Genomic DNA, 22,915 nt, shown 5'->3' with positions numbered 1-22,915 from the left:
AGCCCCGCTCCCCCTGCGGCAGCCTTGTCCAGCTGTGGGGGCAAGAGTCTGAAGCCTAGCCATACTAGCTCTTCCAAAGGCAGAAACCAGAGAGAAAGAAAAATTCCTGGGCTTAGGTTTCAAAGGGTGGTGTTCACAAGTTGATCTCCCTTTACAATGGGAAAACGACTGTCTGTTCTCAGAGATGACCAGGCATTGGCCAGCAGAAAGAAACCCCATCAACCTCCAGCAGCTTTAATTTCTCTAGCAGTTTGTCTTTGTTTCTTATTTATCAGCCTATCACACACACAGCAGTGACAGCCCCAGGCGTCCCCTCTCTGTAACACCAGAGCAGCTACCGCCCCAGGGTTCCACTCTCTGTGACACCACAGCCGTGACAACACCAGCGTTCCACTCTCTGTGATGCCACAGCCGTGAGAGCACTGGTCTTCCCGCTCTGTGACGCCACAGCTGTGACAGCACCAGTGTTCCACACTCTGTGATACAACGGTAGTGAAAACAACAGCATTCCGCTCTCTGTGACACAACAGCAGTGACAACAACTGCTTTCTAATCTCTGTGACACCATGGCTGTGACTACACCAGTGTTCCACTGTCTGTGACACGACAGCAGTGGCAGCACTGGGCTTCCCTCTCTGTGACGCCACAGCTGTGACAGCACCAGTGTTCCACACTCTGTGACACAACGGTAGTGAAAACAACAGCATTCCGCTCTCTCTGACACCACAGCAGTGACACCATTGGGCTTCCCTCTCTGTGACACCACAGCAGCGACAGCACTGGGCCTCCCTCTCTGTGACACCACAGCAGTGACAGCGCTGGGCTTCCCTCTCTGTGACGCCACAGCTGTGACAGCACCAGTGTTCCACACTCTGTGACACAACGGTAGTGAAAACAACAGCATTCCGCTCTCTCTGACACCACAGCATTTACACCATTGGGCTTCCCTCTCTGGGACACCACAGCAGCGATTGCACTGGGCTTCCCGCTTAGTGGCACCACAGCAGTGACAGCACTGGGCTTCCCTCTCTGTGACACCACAGAATTGACAGCAACAGCGTTCCACTCTCTGTGACACCACGGCAGTCACAGCACTGGTTTCCCTCTCTGTGACACCACAGCCGTCACAGCCCAGGTGCTCCCCTCTCTGTGACACCACAACAGTGACAGCACAGTCTTCTATTCTCTGTGACACCAGAGCTCTGACAACTCCAATTTCCTCTGCAATGTGATACTACAGCTGTGACAGTTCTAGTGTTCCACTCTCTGTGACACCCGAGCAGTGAAAGCCTCAGTGTTCCACTCTCTGTCACATGACAGCCATGACAGCCCCACTGTTCACCTCTTAGTGAAGCAATCGCTCTGACAGCTCCAATTTCCTCCTCACTCTGACACCTGTCATGGTTTGAAAGTATTAATTAAAAAATCACTGGAAAACTTATCCATTTCTTGCTTGAAGATGTGGAATATGAGAAGGCCAAAAGAAGTTTAAAATTTAAAAGGAATCGAGGAAGTTTATTAACCAAACTACAAGGATACAAAACCAGAATAAAACTTCCAGATACCCTTTTTCCCCAGCAGCCACGCATTGCTGTGTTTAATTGACAACACAGAGGTAAAAAAAACCATTGCTGTTTAAAACAGTCATAACTCTGCTATAGTCTTTTCATCAGTCCTTGTAGGGAAAAAGAAGTTCTCTTTTGTCAATCTATGGAGATTTTCACAAGAAAAAACATTTTCTCATGCCTTCCTATTGCTCTGATGCCAGCTGCTTAGAAAACTCTGCCATCAGGCCTTTCCTCCCATTTGACACCAGTCCCAGCTGTGTTTGTGGGCCATGATTCAAGGGGTGTCATTGAATCATGAAGGATAAGTTCTTCAAAGGCAAAAGTTCTCTTCATTGGATTCTGTGATCATCTCTGGAAACAGGAATCTTTTGCTTTGTCACTTAAGAGCCACAAATCTTCAGCATCTCTCACTTCTCCTTTTCTCTTCCAGCATCACATAGCATTACAACAACTTCACCATTAGCACAGCTTTAGCAATGAATTCCTTTTGCTCAGAACTATACTTTGAAATACTCCATTCCCCCCAAAATACTGTTTCAGGAATTCAAGGAGTTTCTTCAGAACATGATTGTCCCCCTCCATAGCTTGAATAAAAGAAAATTTCAGCTTCTTCGGGCATCTTCCTCTTCTCTTCCCATCTGAGGCTTAATTCCTTTCCTCGCTGCCTTGGGTGGTTGATGCTGCCTCTTTACCTGTTGATCCCTCTCTCTTCCCCTCTCTCTGGAAAAAGGATTCATCTGCAAGTCTCGTCTGGCTAGTGAAAGGCTTCAACTCTTGCCCAGGTACTGGGGATGGTCCCGGGGCCAGCGGCTGCAGCTCTTTGCCATGCAAGATTTTCCCTAGCTGCTCTGGAGGAGTGTGGCCACTGTGTCAGCAAGCCACAGCTCAAGAGCTTTCCCTCCCCTTCCTCGGCAGTTGCTGCTGAAAGCCAGCAGCGGCACAAAGTGCTGCCGAGCCAGGAAGCAGCCTGACCCGCCAGCCCCACTCTACAAGGCTCAGTGAGCCCTGCCAGAGCTTCAGCCCATCTGGGAAGGGGCCGCTGTCATTTCACACTCTCCAACCCCCTCCAGGAAGTGCCAAAATCCTGCCAGCCCCGCTCCCCCTGCGGCAGCCTTGTCCAGTGGGGGGGGCAAGAGGCTGAAGCCTAGCCATACTAGCTCTTCCAAAGGCAGAAACCAGAGAGAAAGAAAAATTCCTGGGCTTAGGTTTCAAAGGGTGGTGTTCACAAGTTGATCTCCCTTTACAATGGGAAAACGACTGTCTGTTCTCAGAGATGAACAGGCATTGGCCAGCAGAAAGAAACCCCATCAACCTCCATCAGCTTTAATTTCTCTAGCAGTTTTTCTTTGTTTCTTATTCATCAGCCTATCACACACACAGCAGTGACAGCCCCAGGCGTCCCCTCTCTGTAACACCAGAGCAGCTACCGCCCCAGGGTTCCACTCTCTGTGACACCACAGCCGTGACCACACCAGCGTTCCACTCTCTGTGATACCACAGCAGTGACAGCACTGGGCTTCCCTCTCTGTGACACCACAGCCGTGACAGCACTGGGCTTCCCTCTCTGTGATACCACATCAGAGACAGCACCATTGTTCCTCTCTCAGTGACACCACGGCAGTGACAGCACCAGTTTTCCACTCTCTGTGACACAACAGCAGTGACAACAACTGCTTTCTACTCTCTGTGACACCATGGCTGTGACTACACCAGTGTTCCACTGTCTGTGACACGACCGCAGTGGCAGCACTGGGCTTCCCTCTCTGTGACGCCACAGCTGTGACAGCACCAGTGTTCCACACTCTGTGACACAACGGTAGTGAAAACAACAGCATTCCGCTCTCTCTGACACCACAGCAGTGACACCATTGGGCTTCCCTCTCTGTGACACCACAGCAGCGACAGCACTGGGCTTCCCTCTCTGTGGCACCACAGCAGTGACACCACTGGGCTTCCCTCTCTGTGACACCACAGAATTGACAGCAACAGCGTTCCACTCTCTGTGACACCACGGCAGTCACAGCACTGGTTTCCCTCTCTGTGACACCACAGCCTTCACAGCCCAACTGCTCCCTTCTCGGTGACACCACAACAGTGACAGCACAGTCTTCTATTCTCTGTGACACCAGAGCTCTGACAACTCCAATTTCCTCTGCAATGTGATACTACAGCTGTGACAGTTCTAGTGTTCCACTCTCTGTGACACCCGAGCAGTGAAAGCCTCAGTGTTCCACTCTCTGTCACATGACAGCCATGACAGCCCCACTGTTCACCTCTTAGTGAAGCAATCGCTCTGACAGCTCCAATTTCCTCCTCACTCTGACACCTGTCATGGTTTGAAAGTATTAATTAAAAAATCACTGGAAAACTTATCCATTTCTTGCTTGAAGATGTGGAATATGAGAAGGCCAAAAGAAGTTTAAAATTTAAAAGGAATCGAGGAAGTTTATTAACCAAACTACAAGGATACAAAACCAGAATAAAACTTCCAGATACCCTTTTTCCCCAGCAGCCACGCATTGCTGTGTTTAATTGACAACACAGAGGTAAAAAAAACCTTTGCTGTTTAAAACAGTCATAACTCTGCTATAGTCTTTTCATCAGTCCTTGTAGGGAAAAAGAAGTTCTCTTTTGTCAATCTATGGAGATTTTCACAAGAAAAAACATTTTCTCATGCCTTCCTATTGCTCTGATGCCAGCTGCTTAGAAAACTCTGCCATCAGTCCTTTCCTCCCATTTGACACCAGTCTCAGCTGTGTTTGTGGGCCATGATTCAAGGGGTGTCATTGAATCATGAAGGATAAGTTCTTCAAAGGCAAAAGTTCTCTTCATTGGATTCTGTGATCATCTCTCGAAATAGGAATGTTTTGCTTTGTCACTTAAGAGCCACAAATCTTCAGCATCTCTCACTTCTCCTTTTCTCTTCCAGCATCACATAGCATTACAACAACTTCACCATTAGCACAGCTTTAGCAATGAATTCCTTTTGCTCAGAACTATGCTTTGAAATACTCCATTCCCCCCAAAATACTGTTTCAGGAATTCAAGGAGTTTCTTCAGAACATGATTGTCCCCCTCCATAGCTTGAATAAAAGAAAATTTCAGCTTCTTCGGGCATCTTCCTCTTCTCTTCCCATCTGAGGCTTAATTCCTTTCCTCGCTGCCTTGGGTGGTTGATGCTGCCTCTTTACCTGTTGATCCCTCTCTCTTCCCCTCTCTCTGGAAAAAGGATTCATCTGCAAGTCTCGTCTGGCTAGTGAAAGGCTTCAACTCTTGCCCAGGCACTGGGGATGGTCCCGGGGCCAGCGGCTGCAGCTCTTTGCCATGCAACATTTTCCCTAGCTGCTCTGGAGGAGTGTGGCCACTGTGTCAGCAAGCCACAGCTCAAGAGCTTTCCCTCCCCTTCCTCGGCAGTTGCTGCTGAAAGCCAGCAGCGGCACAAACTGCTGCCGAGCCAGGAAGCAGCCTGACCCGCCAGCCCCACTCTACAAGGCTCAGTGAGCCCTGCCAGAGCTTCAGCCCATCTGGGAAGGGGCCGCTGTCATTTCACACTCTCCAACCCCCTCCAGGAAGTGCCAAAATCCTGCCAGCCCCGCTCCCCCTGCGGCAGCCTTGTCCAGTGGGGGGGGCAAGAGGCTGAAGCCTAGCCATACTAGCTCTTCCAAAGGCAGAAACCAGAGAGAAAGAAAAATTCCTGGGCTTAGGTTTCAAAGGGTGGTGTTCACAAGTTGATCTCCCTTTACAATGGGAAAACGACTGTCTGTTCTCAGAGATGACCAGGCATTGGCCAGCAGAAAGAAACCCCATCAACCTCCATCAGCTTTAATTTCTCTAGCAGTTTTTCTTTGTTTCTTATTCATCAGCCTATCACACACACAGCAGTGACAGCCCCAGGCGTCCCCTCTCTGTAACACCAGAGCAGCTACCGCCCCAGGGTTCCACTCTCTGTGACACCACAGCCGTGACCACACCAGCGTTCCACTCTCTGTGATACCACAGCAGTGACAGCACTGGGCTTCCCTCTCTGTGACACCACAGCCGTGACAGCACTGGGCTTCCCTCTCTGTGATACCACATCAGAGACAGCACCATTGTTCCTCTCTCAGTGACACCACGGCAGTGACAGCACCAGTTTTCCACTCTCTGTGACACAACAGCAGTGACAACAACTGCTTTCTACTCTCTGTGACACCATGGCTGTGACTACACCAGTGTTCCACTGTCTGTGACACGACCGCAGTGGCAGCACTGGGCTTCCCTCTCTGTGACGCCACAGCTGTGACAGCACCAGTGTTCCACACTCTGTGACACAACGGTAGTGAAAACAACAGCATTCCGCTCTCTCTGACACCACAGCAGTGACACCATTGGGCTTCCCTCTCTGTGACACCACAGCAGCGACAGCACTGGGCTTCCCTCTCTGTGGCACCACAGCAGTGACACCACTGGGCTTCCCTCTCTGTGACACCACAGAATTGACAGCAACAGCGTTCCACTCTCTGTGACACCACGGCAGTCACAGCACTGGTTTCCCTCTCTGTGACACCACAGCCTTCACAGCCCAACTGCTCCCTTCTCGGTGACACCACAACAGTGACAGCACAGTCTTCTATTCTCTGTGACACCAGAGCTCTGACAACTCCAATTTCCTCTGCAATGTGATACTACAGCTGTGACAGTTCTAGTGTTCCACTCTCTGTGACACCCGAGCAGTGAAAGCCTCAGTGTTCCACTCTCTGTCACATGACAGCCATGACAGCCCCACTGTTCACCTCTTAGTGAAGCAATCGCTCTGACAGCTCCAATTTCCTCCTCACTCTGACACCTGTCATGGTTTGAAAGTATTAATTAAAAAATCACTGGAAAACTTATCCATTTCTTGCTTGAAGATGTGGAATATGAGAAGGCCAAAAGAAGTTTAAAATTTAAAAGGAATCGAGGAAGTTTATTAACCAAACTACAAGGATACAAAACCAGAATAAAACTTCCAGATACCCTTTTTCCCCAGCAGCCACGCATTGCTGTGTTTAATTGACAACACAGAGGTAAAAAAAACCTTTGCTGTTTAAAACAGTCATAACTCTGCTATAGTCTTTTCATCAGTCCTTGTAGGGAAAAAGAAGTTCTCTTTTGTCAATCTATGGAGATTTTCACAAGAAAAAACATTTTCTCATGCCTTCCTATTGCTCTGATGCCAGCTGCTTAGAAAACTCTGCCATCAGTCCTTTCCTCCCATTTGACACCAGTCTCAGCTGTGTTTGTGGGCCATGATTCAAGGGGTGTCATTGAATCATGAAGGATAAGTTCTTCAAAGGCAAAAGTTCTCTTCATTGGATTCTGTGATCATCTCTGGAAATAGGAATGTTTTGCTTTGTCACTTAAGAGCCACAAATCTTCAGCATCTCTCACTTCTCCTTTTCTCTTCCAGCATCACATAGCATTACAACAACTTCACCATTAGCACAGCTTTAGCAATGAATTCCTTTTGCTCAGAACTATGCTTTGAAATACTCCATTCCCCCCAAAATACTGTTTCAGGAATTCAAGGAGTTTCTTCAGAACATGATTGTCCCCCTCCATAGCTTGAATAAAAGAAAATTTCATCTTCTTCGGGCATCTTCCTCTTCTCTTCCCATCTGAGGCTTAATTCCTTTCCTCGCTGCCTTGGGTGGTTGATGCTGCCTCTTTACCTGTTGATCCCTCTCTCTTCCCCTCTCTCTGGAAAAAGGATTCATCTGCAAGTCTCGTCTGGCTAGTGAAAGGCTTCAACTCTTGCCCAGGCACTGGGGATGGTCCCGGGGCCAGCGGCTGCAGCTCTTTGCCATGCAACATTTTCCCTAGCTGCTCTGGAGGAGTGTGGCCACTGTGTCAGCAAGCCACAGCTCAAGAGCTTTCCCTCCCCTTCCTCGGCAGTTGCTGCTGAAAGCCAGCAGCGGCACAAACTGCTGCCGAGCCAGGAAGCAGCCTGACCCGCCAGCCCCACTCTACAAGGCTCAGTGAGCCCTGCCAGAGCTTCAGCCCATCTGGGAAGGGGCCGCTGTCATTTCACACTCTCCAACCCCCTCCAGGAAGTGCCAAAATCCTGCCAGCCCCGCTCCCCCTGCGGCAGCCTTGTCCAGTGGGGGGGGCAAGAGGCTGAAGCCTAGCCATACTAGCTCTTCCAAAGGCAGAAACCAGAGAGAAAGAAAAATTCCTGGGCTTAGGTTTCAAAGGGTGGTGTTCACAAGTTGATCTCCCTTTACAATGGGAAAACGACTGTCTGTTCTCAGAGATGAACAGGCATTGGCCAGCAGAAAGAAACCCCATCAACCTCCATCAGCTTTAATTTCTCTAGCAGTTTTTCTTTGTTTCTTATTCATCAGCCTATCACACACACAGCAGTGACAGCCCCAGGCGTCCCCTCTCTGTAACACCAGAGCAGCTACCGCCCCAGGGTTCCACTCTCTGTGACACCACAGCCGTGACAACACCAGCGTTCCACTCTCTGTGATACCACAGCAGTGACAGCACTGGGCTTCCCTCTCTGTGACACCACAGCCGTGACAGCACTGGGCTTCCCTCTCTGTGATACCACATCAGAGACAGCACCATTGTTCCTCTCTCAGTGACACCACGGCAGTGACAGCACCAGTTTTCCACTCTCTGTGACACAACAGCAGTGACAACAACTGCTTTCTACTCTCTGTGACACCATGGCTGTGACTACACCAGTGTTCCACTGTCTGTGACACGACCGCAGTGGCAGCACTGGGCTTCCCTCTCTGTGACGCCACAGCTGTGACAGCACCAGTGTTCCACACTCTGTGACACAACGGTAGTGAAAACAACAGCATTCCGCTCTCTCTGACACCACAGCAGTGACACCATTGGGCTTCCCTCTCTGTGACACCACAGCAGCGACAGCACTGGGCTTCCCTCTCTGTGGCACCACAGCAGTGACACCACTGGGCTTCCCTCTCTGTGACACCACAGAATTGACAGCAACAGCGTTCCACTCTCTGTGACACCACGGCAGTCACAGCACTGGTTTCCCTCTCTGTGACACCACAGCCGTTACAGCCCAACTGCTTCCCTCTCTGTGACACCACAACAGTGACAGCACAGTCTTCTATTCTCTGTGACACCAGAGCTCTGACAACTCCAATTTCCTCTGCAATGTGATACTACAGCTGTGACAGTTCTAGTGTTCCACTCTCTGTGACACCCGAGCAGTGAAAGCCTCAGTGTTCCACTCTCTGTCACATGACAGCCATGACAGCCCCACTGTTCACCTCTTAGTGAAGCAATCGCTCTGACAGCTCCAATTTCCTCCTCACTCTGACACCTGTCATGGTTTGAAAGTATTAATTAAAAAATCACTGGAAAACTTATCCATTTCTTGCTTGAAGATGTGGAATATGAGAAGGCCAAAAGAAGTTTAAAATTTAAAAGGAATCGAGGAAGTTTATTAACCAAACTACAAGGATACAAAACCAGAATAAAACTTCCAGATACCCTTTTTCCCCAGCAGCCACGCATTGCTGTGTTTAATTGACAACACAGAGGTAAAAAAAACCATTGCTGTTTAAAACAGTCATAACTCTGCTATAGTCTTTTCATCAGTCCTTGTAGGGAAAAAGAAGTTCTCTTTTGTCAATCTATGGAGATTTTCACAAGAAAAAACATTTTCTCATGCCTTCCTATTGCTCTGATGCCAGCTGCTTAGAAAACTCTGCCATCAGGCCTTTCCTCCCATTTTACACCAGTCCCAGCTGTGTTTGTGGGCCATGATTCAAGGGGTGTCATTGAATCATGAAGGAGAAGTTCTTCAAAGGCAAAAGTTCTCTTCATTGGATTCTGTGATCATCTCTGGAAACAGGAATCTTTTGCTTTGTCACTTAAGAGCCACAAATCTTCAGCATCTCTCACTTCTCCTTTTCTCTTCCAGCATCACATAGCATTACAACAACTTCACCATTAGCACAGCTTTAGCAATGAATTCCTTTTGCTCAGAACTATACTTTGAAATACTCCATTCCCCCCAAAATACTGTTTCAGGAATTCAAGGAGTTTCTTCAGAACATGATTGTCCCCCTCCATAGCTTGAATAAAAGAAAATTTCAGCTTCTTCGGGCATCTTCCTCTTCTCTTCCCATCTGAGGCTTAATTCCTTTCCTCGCTGCCTTGGGTGGTTGATGCTGCCTCTTTACCTGTTGATCCCTCTCTCTTCCCCTCTCTCTGGAAAAAGGATTCATCTGCAAGTCTCGTCTGGCTAGTGAAAGGCTTCAACTCTTGCCCAGGCACTGGGGATGGTCCCGGGGCCAGCGGCTGCAGCTCTTTGCCATGCAACATTTTCCCTAGCTGCTCTGGAGGAGTGTGGCCACTGTGTCAGCAAGCCACAGCTCAAGAGCTTTCCCTCCCCTTCCTCGGCAGTTGCTGCTGAAAGCCAGCAGCGGCACAAACTGCTGCCGAGCCAGGAAGCAGCCTGACCCGCCAGCCCCACTCTACAAGGCTCAGTGAGCCCTGCCAGAGCTTCAGCCCATCTGGGAAGGGGCCGCTGTCATTTCACACTCTCCAACCCCCTCCAGGAAGTGCCAAAATCCTGCCAGCCCCGCTCCCCCTGCGGCAGCCTTGTCCAGTGGGGGGGGCAAGAGGCTGAAGCCTAGCCATACTAGCTCTTCCAAAGGCAGAAACCAGAGAGAAAGAAAAATTCCTGGGCTTAGGTTTCAAAGGGTGGTGTTCACAAGTTGATCTCCCTTTACAATGGGAAAACGACTGTCTGTTCTCAGAGATGAACAGGCATTGGCCAGCAGAAAGAAACCCCATCAACCTCCATCAGCTTTAATTTCTCTAGCAGTTTTTCTTTGTTTCTTATTCATCAGCCTATCACACACACAGCAGTGACAGCCCCAGGCGTCCCCTCTCTGTAACACCAGAGCAGCTACCGCCCCAGGGTTCCACTCTCTGTGACACCACAGCCGTGACCACACCAGCGTTCCACTCTCTGTGATACCACAGCAGTGACAGCACTGGGCTTCCCTCTCTGTGACACCACAGCCGTGACAGCACTGGGCTTCCCTCTCTGTGATACCACATCAGAGACAGCACCATTGTTCCTCTCTCAGTGACACCACGGCAGTGACAGCACCAGTTTTCCACTCTCTGTGACACAACAGCAGTGACAACAACTGCTTTCTACTCTCTGTGACACCATGGCTGTGACTACACCAGTGTTCCGCTGTCTGTGACACGACCGCAGTGGCAACACTGGGCTTCCCTCTCTCTGACGCCACAGCTGTGACAGCACCAGTGTTCCACACTCTGTGACACAACGGTAGTGAAAACAACAGCATTCCGCTCTCTCTGACACCACAGCAGTGACACCATTGGGCTTCCCTCTCTGTGACACCACAGCAGCGACAGCACTGGGCTTCCCTCTCTGTGGCACCACAGCAGTGACACCACTGGGCTTCCCTCTCTGTGACACCACAGAATTGACAGCAACAGCGTTCCACTCTCTGTGACACCACGGCAGTCACAGCACTGGTTTCCCTCTCTGTGACACCACAGCCGTTACAGCCCAACTGCTTCCCTCTCTGTGACACCACAACAGTGACAGCACAGTCTTCTATTCTCTGTGACACCAGAGCTCTGACAACTCCAATTTCCTCTGCAATGTGATACTACAGCTGTGACAGTTCTAGTGTTCCACTCTCTGTGACACCCGAGCAGTGAAAGCCTCAGTGTTCCACTCTCTGTCACATGACAGCCATGACAGCCCCACTGTTCACCTCTTAGTGAAGCAATCGCTCTGACAGCTCCAATTTCCTCCTCACTCTGACACCTGTCATGGTTTGAAAGTATTAATTAAAAAATCACTGGAAAACTTATCCATTTCTTGCTTGAAGATGTGGAATATGAGAAGGCCAAAAGAAGTTTAAAATTTAAAAGGAATCGAGGAAGTTTATTAACCAAACTACAAGGATACAAAACCAGAATAAAACTTCCAGATACCCTTTTTCCCCAGCAGCCACGCATTGCTGTGTTTAATTGACAACACAGAGGTAAAAAAAACCATTGCTGTTTAAAACAGTCATAACTCTGCTATAGTCTTTTCATCAGTCCTTGTAGGGAAAAAGAAGTTCTCTTTTGTCAATCTATGGAGATTTTCACAAGAAAAAACATTTTCTCATGCCTTCCTATTGCTCTGATGCCAGCTGCTTAGAAAACTCTGCCATCAGGCCTTTCCTCCCATTTTACACCAGTCCCAGCTGTGTTTGTGGGCCATGATTCAAGGGGTGTCATTGAATCATGAAGGATAAGTTCTTCAAAGGCAAAAGTTCTCTTCATTGGATTCTGTGATCATCTCTGGAAACAGGAATGTTTTGCTTTGTCACTTAAGAGCCACAAATCTTCAGCATCTCTCACTTCTCCTTTTCTCTTCCAGCATCACATAGCATTACAGCAACTTCACCATTAGCACAGCTTTAGCAATGAATTCCTTTTGCTCAGAACTATGCTTTGAAATACTCCATTCCCCCCAAAATACTGTTTCAGGAATTCAAGGAGTTTCTTCAGAACATGATTGTCCCCCTCCATAGCTTGAATAAAAGAAAATTTCAGCTTCTTCGGGCATCTTCCTCTTCTCTTCCCATCTGAGGCTTAATTCCTTTCCTCGCTGCCTTGGGTGGTTGATGCTGCCTCTTTACCTGTTGATCCCTCTCTCTTCCCCTCTCTCTGGAAAAAGGATTCATCTGCAAGTCTCGTCTGGCTAGTGAAAGGCTTCAACTCTTGCCCAGGCACTGGGGATGGTCCCGGGGCCAACGGCTGCAGCTCTTTGCCATGCAAGATTTTCCCTAGCTGCTCTGGAGGAGTGTGGCCACTGTGTCAGCAAGCCACAGCTCAAGAGCTTTCCCTCCCCTTCCTCGGCAGTTGCTGCTGAAAGCCAGCAGCGGCACAAACTGCTGCCGAGCCAGGAAGCAGCCTGACCCGCCAGCCCCACTCTACAAGGCTCAGTGAGCCCTGCCAGAGCTTCAGCCCATCTGGGAAGGGGCCGCTGTCATTTCACACTCTCCAACCCCCTCCAGGAAGTGCCGAAATCCTGCCAGCCCCGCTCCCCCTGCGGCAGCCTTGTCCAGCCGGGGGGGCAAGAGGCTGAAGCCTAGCCATACTAGCTCTTCCAAAGGCAGAAACCAGAGAGAAAGAAAAATTCCTGGGCTTAGGTTTCAAAGGGTGGTGTTCACAAGTTGATCTCCCTTTACAATGGGAAAACAACTGTCTGTTCTCAGAGATGAACAGGCATTGGCCAGCAGAAAGAAACCCCATCAACCTCCATCAGCTTAAATTTCTCTAGCAGTTTTTCTTTGTTTCTTATTCATCAGCCTATCACACACACAGCAGTGACAGCCCCAGGCGTCCCCTCTCTGTAACACCAGAGCAGCTACCGCCCCAGGGTTCCACTCTCTGTGACACCACAGCCGTGACCACACCAGCGTTCCACTCTCTGTGATACCACAGCAGTGACAGCACTGGGCTTCCCTCTCTGTGACACCACAGCCGTGACAGCACTGGGCTTCCCTCTCTGTGATACCACATCAGAGACAGCACCATTGTTCCTCTCTCAGTGACACCACGGCAGTGACAGCACCAGTTTTCCACTCTCTGTGACACAACAGCAGTGACAACAACTGCTTTCTACTCTCTGTGACACCATGGCTGTGACTACACCAGTGTTCCACTGTCTGTGACACGACCGCAGTGGCAGCACTGGGCTTCCCTCTCTGTGACGCCACAGCTGTGACAGCACCAGTGTTCCACACTCTGTGACACAACGGTAGTGAAAACAACAGCATTCCGCTCTCTCTGACACCACAGCAGTGACAGCACTGGGCTTCCCTCTCTGTGACACCACAGAATTGACAGCAACAGCGTTCCACTCTCTGTGACACCACGGCAGTCACAGCACTGGTTTCCCTCTCTGTGACACCACAGCCGTCACAGCCCAACTGCTCCCCTCTCTGTGACACCACAACAGTGACAGCACAGTCTTCTATTCTCTGTGACACCCGAGCAGTGAAAGCCTCAGTGTTCCACTCTCTGTCACATGACAGCCATGACAGCCCCACTGTTCACCTCTTAGTGAAGCAATCGCTCTGACAGCTCCAATTTCCTCCTCACTCTGACACCTGTCATGGTTTGAAAGTATTAATTAAAAAATCACTGGAAAACTTATCCATTTCTTGCTTGAAGATGTGGAATATGAGAAGGCCAAAAGAAGTTTAAAATTTAAAAGGAATCGAGGAAGTTTATTAACCAAACTACAAGGATACAAAACCAGAATAAAACTTCCAGATACCCTTTTTCCCCAGCAGCCACGCATTGCTGTGTTTAATTGACAACACAGAGGTAAAAAAACCCATTGCTGTTTAAAACAGTCATAACTCTGCTATAGTCTTTTCATCAGTCCTTGTAGGGAAAAAGAAGTTCTCTTTTGTCAATCTATGGAGATTTTCACAAGAAAAAACATTTTCTCATGCCTTCCTATTGCTCTGATGCCAGCTGCTTAGAAAACTCTGCCATCAGTCCTTTCCTCCCATTTTACACCAGGCTCAGCTGTGTTTGTGGGCCACGATTCAAGGGGTGTCATTGAATCATGAAGGATAAGTTCTTCAAAGGCAAAAGTTCTCTTCATTGGATTCTGTGATCATCTCTGGAAACAGGAATGTTTTGCTTTGTCACTTAAGAGCCACAAATCTTCAGCATCTCTCACTTCTCCTTTTCTCTTCCAGCATCACATAGCATTACAACAACTTCACCATTAGCACAGCTTTAGCAATGAATTCCTTTTGCTCAGAACTATACTTTGAAATACTCCATTCCCCCCAAAATACTGTTTCAGGAATTCAAGGAGTTTCTTCAGAACATGATTGTCCCCCTCCATAGCTTGAATAAAAGGAAATTTCAGCTTCTTCGGGCATCTTCCTCTTCTCTTCCCATCTGAGGCTTAATTCCTTTCCTCGCTGCCTTGGGTGGTTGATGCTGCCTCTTTACCTGTTGATCCCTCTCTCTTCCCCTCTCTCTGGAAAAAGGATTCATCTGCAAGTCTCGTCTGGCTAGTGAAAGGCTTCAACTCTTGCCCAGGCACTGGGGATGGTCCCGGGGCCAGCGGCTGCAGCTCTTTGCCATGCAAGATTTTCCCTAGCTGCTCTGGAGGAGTGTGGCCACTGTGTCAGCAAGCCACAGCTCAAGAGCTTTCCCTCCCCTTCCTCGGCAGTTGCTGCTGAAAGCCAGCAGCGGCACAAAGTGCTGCCGAGCCAGGAAGCAGCCTGACCCGCCAGCCCCACTCTACAAGGCTCAGTGAGCCCTGCCAGAGCTTCAGCCCATCTGGGAAGGGGCCGCTGTCATTTCACACTCTCCAACCCCCTCCAGGAAGCGCCGAAATCCTGCCAGCCCCGCTCCCCCTGCGGCAGCCTTGTCCAGCCGGGGGGGCAAGAGGCTGAAGCCTAGCCATACTAGCTCTTCCAAAGGCAGAAACCAGAGAGAAAGAAAAATTCCTGGGCTTAGGTTTCAAAGGGTGGTGTTCACAAGTTGATCTCCCTTTACAATGGGAAAACAACTGTCTGTTCTCAGAGATGACCAGGCATTGGCCAGCAGAAAGAAACCCCATCAACCTCCAGCAGCTTTAATTTCTCTAGCAGTTTTTCTTTGTTTCTTATTTATCAGCCTATCACACACACAGCAGTGACAGCCCCAGGCGTCCCCTCTCTGTAACACCAGAGCAGCTACCGCCCCAGGGTTCCACTCTCTGTGACACCACAGCCGTGACAACACCAGCGTTCCACTCTCTGTGACACCACAGCAGTGACAGCACTGGGCTTCCCTCTCTGTGAAACTACATCAGAGACAGCACCATTGTTCCTCTCTCGGTGACACCACGGCAGTGACAGCACCAGTTTTCCACTCTCTGTGACACCACAGAAGTGACAACAACTGCTTTCTACTCTCTGTGACACCATGGCTGTGACTACACCAGTGTTCCACTGTCTGTGACACGACCGCAGTGGCAGCACTGGGCTTCCCTCTCTGTGACGCCACAGCTGTGACAGCACCAGTGTTCCACACTCTGTGACACAACGGTAGTGAAAACAACAGCATTCCGCTCTCTCTGACACCACAGCAGTGACACCACTGGGCTTCCCTCTCTGTGACACCACAGAATTGACAGCAACAGCGTTCCACTCTCTGTGACACCACGGCAGTCACAGCACTGGTTTCCCTCTCTGTGACACCACAGCCTTCACAGCCCAACTGCTCCCCTCTCTGTGACACCACAACAGTGACAGCACAGTCTTCTATTCTCTGTGACACCAGAGCTCTGACAACTCCAATTTCCTCTGCAATGTGATACTACAGCTGTGACAGTTCTAGTGTTCCACTCTCTGTGACACCCGAGCAGTGAAAGCCTCAGTGTTCCACTCTCTGTCACATGACAGCCATGACAGCCCCACTGTTCACCTCTTAGTGAAGCAATCGCTCTGACAGCTCCAATTTCCTCCTCACTCTGACACCTGTCATGGTTTGAAAGTATTAATTAAAAAATCACTGGAAAACTTATCCATTTCTTGCTTGAAGATGTGGAATATGAGAAGGCCAAAAGAAGTTTAAAATTTAAAAGGAATCGAGGAAGTTTATTAACCAAACTACAAGGATACAAAACCAGAATAAAACTTCCAGATACCCTTTTTCCCCAGCAGCCACGCATTGCTGTGTTTAATTGACAACACAGAGGTAAAAAAAACCATTGCTGTTTAAAACAGTCATAACTCTGCTATAGTCTTTTCATCAGTCCTTGTAGGGAAAAAGAAGTTCTCTTTTGTCAATCTATGGAGATTTTCACAAGAAAAAACATTTTCTCATGCCTTCCTATTGCTCTGATGCCAGCTGCTTAGAAAACTCTGCCATCAGGCCTTTCCTCCCATTTTACACCAGTCCCAGCTGTGTTTGTGGGCCATGATTCAAGGGGTGTCATTGAATCATGAAGGATAAGTTCTTCAAAGGCAAAAGTTCTCTTCATTGGATTCTGTGATCATCTCTGGAAACAGGAATGTTTTGCTTTGTCACTTAAGAGCCACAAATCTTCAGCATCTCTCACTTCTCCTTTTCTCTTCCAGCATCACATAGCATTACAGCAACTTCACCATTAGCACAGCTTTAGCAATGAATTCCTTTTGCTCAGAACTATGCTTTGAAATACTCCATTCCCCCCAAAATACTGTTTCAGGAATTCAAGGAGTTTCTTCAGAACATGATTGTCCCCCTCCATAGCTTGAATAAAAGAAAATTTCAGCTTCTTCGGGCATCTTCCTCTTCTCTTCCCATCTGAGGCTTAATTCCTTTCCTCGCTGCCTTGGGTGGTTGATGCTGCCTCTTTACCTGTTGATCCCTCTCTCTTCCCCTCTCTCTGGAAAAAGGATTCATCTGCAAGTCTCGTCTGGCTAGTGAAAGGCTTCAACTCTTGCCCAGGCACTGGGGATGGTCCCGGGGCCAACGGCTGCAGCTCTTTGCCATGCAAGATTTTCCCTAGCTGCTCTGGAGGAGTGTGGCCACTGTGTCAGCAAGCCACAGCTCAAGAGCTTTCCCTCCCCTTCCTCGGCAGTTGCTGCTGAAAGCCAGCAGCGGCACAAACTGCTGCCGAGCCAGGAAGCAGCCTGACCCGCCAGCCCCACTCTACAAGGCTCAGTGAGCCCTGCCAGAGCTTCAGCCCATCTGGGAAGGGGCCGCTGTCATTTCACACTCTACAACCCCCTCCAGGAAGTGCCGAAATCCTGCCAGCCCCGCTCCCCCTGCGGCAGCCTTGTCCAGCCGGGGGGGCAAGAGGCTGAAGCCTAGCCATACTAGCTCTTCCAAAGGCAGAAACCAGAGAGAAAGAAAAATTCCTGGGCTTAGGTTTCAAAGGGTGGTGTTCACAAGTTGATCTCCCTTTACAATGGGAAAACAACTGTCTGTTCTCAGAGATGAACAGGCATTGGCCAGCAGAAAGAAACCCCATCAACCTCCATCAGCTTAAATTTCTCTAGCAGTTTTTCTTTGTTTCTTATTCATCAGCCTATCACACACACAGCAGTGACAGCCCCAGGCGTCCCCTCTCTGTAACACCAGAGCAGCTACCGCCCCAGGGTTCCACTCTCTGTGACACCACAGCCGTGACCACACCAGCGTTCCACTCTCTGTGATACCACAGCAGTGACAGCACTGGGCTTCCCTCTCTGTGACACCACAGCCGTGACAGCACTGGGCTTCCCTCTCTGTGATACCACATCAGAGACAGCACCATTGTTCCTCTCTCAGTGACACCACGGCAGTGACAGCACCAGTTTTCCACTCTCTGTGACACAACAGCAGTGACAACAACTGCTTTCTACTCTCTGTGACACCATGGCTGTGACTACACCAGTGTTCCACTGTCTGTGACACGACCGCAGTGGCAGCACTGGGCTTCCCTCTCTGTGACGCCACAGCTGTGACAGCACCAGTGTTCCACACTCTGTGACACAACGGTAGTGAAAACAACAGCATTCCGCTCTCTCTGACACCACAGCAGTGACACCACTGGGCTTCCCTCTCTGTGACACCACAGAATTGACAGCAACAGCGTTCCACTCTCTGTGACACCACGGCAGTCACAGCACTGGTTTCCCTCTCTGTGACACCACAGCCGTCACAGCCCAACTGCTCCCCTCTCTGTGACACCACAACAGTGACAGCACAGTCTTCTATTCTCTGTGACACCCGAGCAGTGAAAGCCTCAGTGTTCCACTCTCTGTCACATGACAGCCATGACAGCCCCACTGTTCACCTCTTAGTGAAGCAATCGCTCTGACAGCTCCAATTTCCTCCTCACTCTGACACCTGTCATGGTTTGAAAGTATTAATTAAAAAATCACTGGAAAACTTATCCATTTCTTGCTTGAAGATGTGGAATATGAGAAGGCCAAAAGAAGTTTAAAATTTAAAAGGAATCGAGGAAGTTTATTAACCAAACTACAAGGATACAAAACCAGAATAAAACTTCCAGATACCCTTTTTCCCCAGCAGCCACGCATTGCTGTGTTTAATTGACAACACAGAGGTAAAAAAACCCATTGCTGTTTAAAACAGTCATAACTCTGCTATAGTCTTTTCATCAGTCCTTGTAGGGAAAAAGAAGTTCTCTTTTGTCAATCTATGGAGATTTTCACAAGAAAAAACATTTTCTCATGCCTTCCTATTGCTCTGATGCCAGCTGCTTAGAAAACTCTGCCATCAGTCCTTTCCTCCCATTTTACACCAGGCTCAGCTGTGTTTGTGGGCCACGATTCAAGGGGTGTCATTGAATCATGAAGGATAAGTTCTTCAAAGGCAAAAGTTCTCTTCATTGGATTCTGTGATCATCTCTGGAAACAGGAATGTTTTGCTTTGTCACTTAAGAGCCACAAATCTTCAGCATCTCTCACTTCTCCTTTTCTCTTCCAGCATCACATAGCATTACAACAACTTCACCATTAGCACAGCTTTAGCAATGAATTCCTTTTGCTCAGAACTATACTTTGAAATACTCCATTCCCCCCAAAATACTGTTTCAGGAATTCAAGGAGTTTCTTCAGAACATGATTGTCCCCCTCCATAGCTTGAATAAAAGGAAATTTCAGCTTCTTCGGGCATCTTCCTCTTCTCTTCCCATCTGAGGCTTAATTCCTTTCCTCGCTGCCTTGGGTGGTTGATGCTGCCTCTTTACCTGTTGATCCCTCTCTCTTCCCCTCTCTCTGGAAAAAGGATTCATCTGCAAGTCTCGTCTGGCTAGTGAAAGGCTTCAACTCTTGCCCAGGCACTGGGGATGGTCCCGGGGCCAGCGGCTGCAGCTCTTTGCCATGCAAGATTTTCCCTAGCTGCTCTGGAGGAGTGTGGCCACTGTGTCAGCAAGCCACAGCTCAAGAGCTTTCCCTCCCCTTCCTCGGCAGTTGCTGCTGAAAGCCAGCAGCGGCACAAAGTGCTGCCGAGCCAGGAAGCAGCCTGACCCGCCAGCCCCACTCTACAAGGCTCAGTGAGCCCTGCCAGAGCTTCAGCCCATCTGGGAAGGGGCCGCTGTCATTTCACACTCTCCAACCCCCTCCAGGAAGCGCCGAAATCCTGCCAGCCCCGCTCCCCCTGCGGCAGCCTTGTCCAGCCGGGGGGGCAAGAGGCTGAAGCCTAGCCATACTAGCTCTTCCAAAGGCAGAAACCAGAGAGAAAGAAAAATTCCTGGGCTTAGGTTTCAAAGGGTGGTGTTCACAAGTTGATCTCCCTTTACAATGGGAAAACAACTGTCTGTTCTCAGAGATGACCAGGCATTGGCCAGCAGAAAGAAACCCCATCAACCTCCAGCAGCTTTAATTTCTCTAGCAGTTTTTCTTTGTTTCTTATTTATCAGCCTATCACACACACAGCAGTGACAGCCCCAGGCGTCCCCTCTCTGTAACACCAGAGCAGCTACCGCCCCAGGGTTCCACTCTCTGTGACACCACAGCCGTGACAACACCAGCGTTCCACTCTCTGTGACACCACAGCAGTGACAGCACTGGGCTTCCCTCTCTGTGAAACTACATCAGAGACAGCACCATTGTTCCTCTCTCGGTGACACCACGGCAGTGACAGCACCAGTTTTCCACTCTCTGTGACACCACAGAAGTGACAACAACTGCTTTCTACTCTCTGTGACACCATGGCTGTGACTACACCAGTGTTCCACTGTCTGTGACACGACCGCAGTGGCAGCACTGGGCTTCCCTCTCTGTGACGCCACAGCTGTGACAGCACCAGTGTTCCACACTCTGTGACACAACGGTAGTGAAAACAACAGCATTCCGCTCTCTCTGACACCACAGCAGTGACACCACTGGGCTTCCCTCTCTGTGACACCACAGAATTGACAGCAACAGCGTTCCACTCTCTGTGACACCACGGCAGTCACAGCACTGGTTTCCCTCTCTGTGACACCACAGCCTTCACAGCCCAACTGCTCCCCTCTCTGTGACACCACAACAGTGACAGCACAGTCTTCTATTCTCTGTGACACCAGAGCTCTGACAACTCCAATTTCCTCTGCAATGTGATACTACAGCTGTGACAGTTCTAGTGTTCCACTCTCTGTGACACCCGAGCAGTGAAAGCCTCAGTGTTCCACTCTCTGTCACATGACAGCCATGACAGCCCCACTGTTCACCTCTTAGTGAAGCAATCGCTCTGACAGCTCCAATTTCCTCCTCACTCTGACACCTGTCATGGTTTGAAAGTATTAATTAAAAAATCACTGGAAAACTTATCCATTTCTTGCTTGAAGATGTGGAATATGAGAAGGCCAAAAGAAGTTTAAAATTTAAAAGGAATCGAGGAAGTTTATTAACCAAACTACAAGGATACAAAACCAGAATAAAACTTCCAGATACCCTTTTTCCCCAGCAGCCACGCATTGCTGTGTTTAATTGACAACACAGAGGTAAAAAAAACCATTGCTGTTTAAAACAGTCATAACTCTGCTATAGTCTTTTCATCAGTCCTTGTAGGGAAAAAGAAGTTCTCTTTTGTCAATCTATGGAGATTTTCACAAGAAAAAACATTTTCTCATGCCTTCCTATTGCTCTGATGCCAGCTGCTTAGAAAACTCTGCCATCAGTCCTTTCCTCCCATTTTACACCAGTCTCAGCTGTGTTTGTGGGCCACGATTCAAGGGGTGTCATTGAATCATGAAGGATAAGTTCTTCAAAGGCAAAAGTTCTCTTCATTGGATTCTGTGATCATCTCTGGAAACAGGAATGTTTTGCTTTGTCACTTAAGAGCCACAAATCTTCAGCATCTCTCACTTCTCCTTTTCTCTTCCAGCATCACATAGCATTACAACAACTTCACCATTAGCACAGCTTTAGCAATGAATTCCTTTTGCTCAGAACTATGCTTTGAAATACTCCATTCCCCCCAAAATACTGTTTCAGGAATTCAAGGAGTTTCTTCAGAACATGATTGTCCCCCTCCATAGCTTGAATAAAAGGAAATTTCAGCTTCTTCGGGCATCTTCCTCTTCTCTTCCCATCTGAGGCTTAATTCCTTTCCTCGCTGCCTTGGGTGGTTGATGCTGCCTCTTTACCTGTTGATCCCTCTCTCTTCCCCTCTCTCTGGAAAAAGGATTCATCTGCAAGTCTCGTCTGGCTAGTGAAAGGCTTCAACTCTTGCCCAGGCACTGGGGATGGTCCCGGGGCCAGCGGCTGCAGCTCTTTGCCATGCAAGATTTTCCCTAGCTGCTCTGGAGGAGTGTGGCCACTGTGTCAGCAAGCCACAGCTCAAGAGCTTTCCCTCCCCTTCCTCGGCAGTTGCTGCTGAAAGCCAGCAGCGGCACAAACTGCTGCCGAGCCAGGAAGCAGCCTGACCCGCCAGCCCCACTCTACAAGGCTCAGTGAGCCCTGCCAGAGCTTCAGCCCATCTGGGAAGGGGCCGCTGTCATTTCACACTCTCCAACCCCCTCCAGGAAGCGCCGAAATCCTGCCAGCCCCGCTCCCCCTGCGGCAGCCTTGTCCAGCCGGGGGGGCAAGAGGCTGAAGCCTAGCCATACTAGCTCTTCCAAAGGCAGAAACCAGAGAGAAAGAAAAATTCCTGGGCTTAGGTTTCAAAGGGTGGTGTTCACAAGTTGATCTCCCTTTACAATGGGAAAACAACTGTCTGTTCTCAGAGATAACCAGGCATTGGCCAGCAGAAAGAAACCCCATCAACCTCCAGCAGCTTTAATTTCTCTAGCAGTTTTTCTTTGTTTCTTATTTATCAGCCTATCACACACACAGCAGTGACAGCCCCAGGCGTCCCCTCTCTGTAACACCAGAGCAGCTACCGCCCCAGGGTTCCACTCTCTGTGACACCACAGCCGTGACAACACCAGCGTTCCACTCTCTGTGACACCACAGCAGTGACAGCACTGGGCTTCCCTCTCTGTGAAACTACATCAGAGACAGCACCATTGTTCCTCTCTCGGTGACACCACGGCAGTGACAGCACCAGTTTTCCACTCTCTGTGACACCACAGAAGTGACAACAACTGCTTTCTACTCTCTGTGACACCATGGCTGTGACTACACCAGTGTTCCACTGTCTGTGACACGACCGCAGTGGCAGCACTGGGCTTCCCTCTCTGTGACGCCACAGCTGTGACAGCACCAGTGTTCCACACTCTGTGACACAACGGTAGTGAAAACAACAGCATTCCGCTCTCTCTGACACCACAGCAGTGACACCACTGGGCTTCCCTCTCTGTGACACCACAGAATTGACAGCAACAGCGTTCCACTCTCTGTGACACCACGGCAGTCACA

The sequence above is a fragment of the Cyanistes caeruleus genome, unplaced genomic scaffold, assembly GCF_971803275.1.
Source record: "Cyanistes caeruleus unplaced genomic scaffold, bCyaCae1.hap1.1 HAP1_SUPER_34, whole genome shotgun sequence".
Lineage (NCBI taxonomy): Eukaryota > Metazoa > Chordata > Aves > Passeriformes > Paridae > Cyanistes > Cyanistes caeruleus.
Note: the sequence above shows the minus strand (reverse complement) of the source record.